The sequence below is a fragment of the Puma concolor genome, chromosome D4 (assembly GCF_028749965.1).
Source record: "Puma concolor isolate L17-30 chromosome D4, mPumCon1.1.hap2, whole genome shotgun sequence".
NCBI lineage: Eukaryota > Metazoa > Chordata > Mammalia > Carnivora > Felidae > Puma > Puma concolor.
In genome coordinates, this window is record NC_141679.1 from 8,355,651 (window position 1) to 8,357,957 (window position 2,307).

Sequence of the window (2,307 nt, forward strand, 5' to 3'; positions counted from 1 at the left end):
TTTTGAGAGAAGAGAGAGAGAAAGCAGGGGAGGGGCAGAGAGAGGGGGGAGGGAGGACCCCAAGCAGGGTACGCACTGTCAGCACAGAGTCTGACGTGGGGCTTGATCCCATGAACCACGAGATCATGACCTGAGTGGAAATCAAGAGACAGACACTTAACCAACTGAGCCACTGAGGCACTTTTATATATTATCATTATTATATACAGAGAGTCAAGATTTAAAAAGTGTCAACACTTGTACTTGCTTTCTAGATAACACATGGGCCTTAGAACAATTTAACTCCACCGTTACCTTCAAAACTATATGTTACAATTGATATATTAGTGTATTGTAATTTTGCTTGTAAAAGAAAACCATGATTCGTAATTATTATTGTATCATTCAGGAAATGTTTGTTCAAATTTATCCCTTATATGTACTTCCTTTGTTTTTTCCAAAGTCACAGTTTACCTCTCTCGACGATTCCAGAATCGTTCTCCACCTATACAACATAGTCAACTTCAGAGAAAAACTTCAGAGAAAAACTCTACATATGTTTACTATCAAACACCCAGGTCAAGGGTAGAGAACCATGAAGCTGATTCCTGGACTATATGTGTCATGGGAGGAACAAAAACCCGTTTCTAACAGGTGGCTTCCTTAGATATAACGAGTGTCAAATCTACAGGGTTAGTGTGGTGGGATAAAGAAGAAAATGTTTGCCAGCATGCCTGGCAAGATGGCGGCCAAATGTCAAGTCATGGCCCTCCGCCTGCCATTTGCATGTTATGTGTACTGGGCAAGCTTCTGCCTTCCTATCTTCCTCGCCAGTAGTGAGGGCTGTTTCTCACATTTCTTCAGCAGAAAATGCTCAGTATGTCAAGGTACCTGATTTTGGCACAGTCTGAACCCCATCACCATCTATAGAAGCAAGGGGAAACCTGGGCCCTAATCCACCATTGTGGCTTCTAGAAGGCACTCTCCTGATGCTGAGCCTCAAGGGGATCCGCAAGCACAAAAGGTCTGCACAGACCAGGAGAGCTCTGCCCTAGCTGCAGATGAGAGGGACAGGCAGGAGACAGGTCAGTGCCATAATCTGTAAGGAGAAGATGTTAGAATCTTCAGCTCTTTACATAGCGGCCGGTCCTACAGAGCATAACACGGTCATCGAGACTTCCGTTCTGGGGCCGGCTGGGTGGCTCAGTCCGTTGGGTGTCTGACTCCAGCTCAGGTCATGAGCTCATGGTTTGTGCGTTCAAGCCCCAGACTGGACTCTGCGCTGACAGTACAGAGACTGCTTGAGATTCTCTCTCTCCCCCCCTCTCTCTCTCTCTCTCTCTCCTTCCCCTGCTCTCTCTCTCTCAAAAATAAATAAACATTAAAATAATGTTTAAAAAAGATAGCGGTTCCAGACTTGTATAGTTGGGGTAACTTTAGGTCTTTTTCTGGGTCCCACATCGGGTGTCTGATCTCATTCCAGGTGTGATGCATAAGAGGGAAAATGGATGCGAACTTGGCCGTGTGTATCAGTGCTTCCCCAGACACAGGGACCTCACAAGTTCCAAATGATACTCATATCAGCAAAAGAGCTGATAAGCCAAAGAGAGACCCCTGCAAACAAGGCCATTCTCCTGGCCGCTGTGGGAGTAAGGCATCACCATGGGAAGAGACCAGCTGGGGAAAGTGATATGGGGAGACAAAGGACCGTTTGATCCTGTGCTCTTATTCCAGAACCACTCCATCTATTTTTTTTTGGCTGTGGTTTCCAAAGGAACAGCATTTCTGATACAGAGTCAAGGACTAAAGTAGGCACGGAAGCAATGATCACCATTGTTTCTCAACAAGAGTGTGGCCATCTTGGGTTCTGGCCTGAACAGAAGCTGTAAAGGCTGTTTTTCACCTGCCTCTTTCGTTTAGCAATATAACTTGACTATTTCTCTCTTGCCCTCTAACATTCTTCTTTAAAACTTCTTTTGCAAAATAATGTAAACATTAAAGACTGGTGTGAGGGTTCTCTTAGTTACTGGCCAATATTTTTTAGCAAGCTGGGTGGTGGGTGTTTCAACGTCTGTTTTATTTTAGTATTATTTAAACTTTACTCATATGTAGGAAATGTGTATGTGTATTCTTAGGGTCTTTTTAAAAAAGTTCTATTAACTTTTGAGAGAGAGAAAGTGTAAGCGGGGGAGGGGCAGAGAGAGGGGAAAGAATCCCAAGGAGGCTCCACCCTATCAGCACAGAGCCTGACATGGGGCTCAAACTCACCAACTGTGAGATCATGACCTGAGCCAAAATCAGGAGTCGGACGCTTAACCAACTGAGCCA

General features: G+C 44.8%; 1 pseudogene; it reads right to left on the reverse strand.

Annotated features, from left to right (window-relative positions):
• Positions 1–1,111: 1,111 nt before the first annotated feature.
• On the reverse strand, positions 1,112–1,838 carry LOC112868717 (succinate dehydrogenase cytochrome b560 subunit, mitochondrial-like; annotated as a pseudogene).
• Positions 1,839–2,307: the final 469 nt, after the last annotated feature.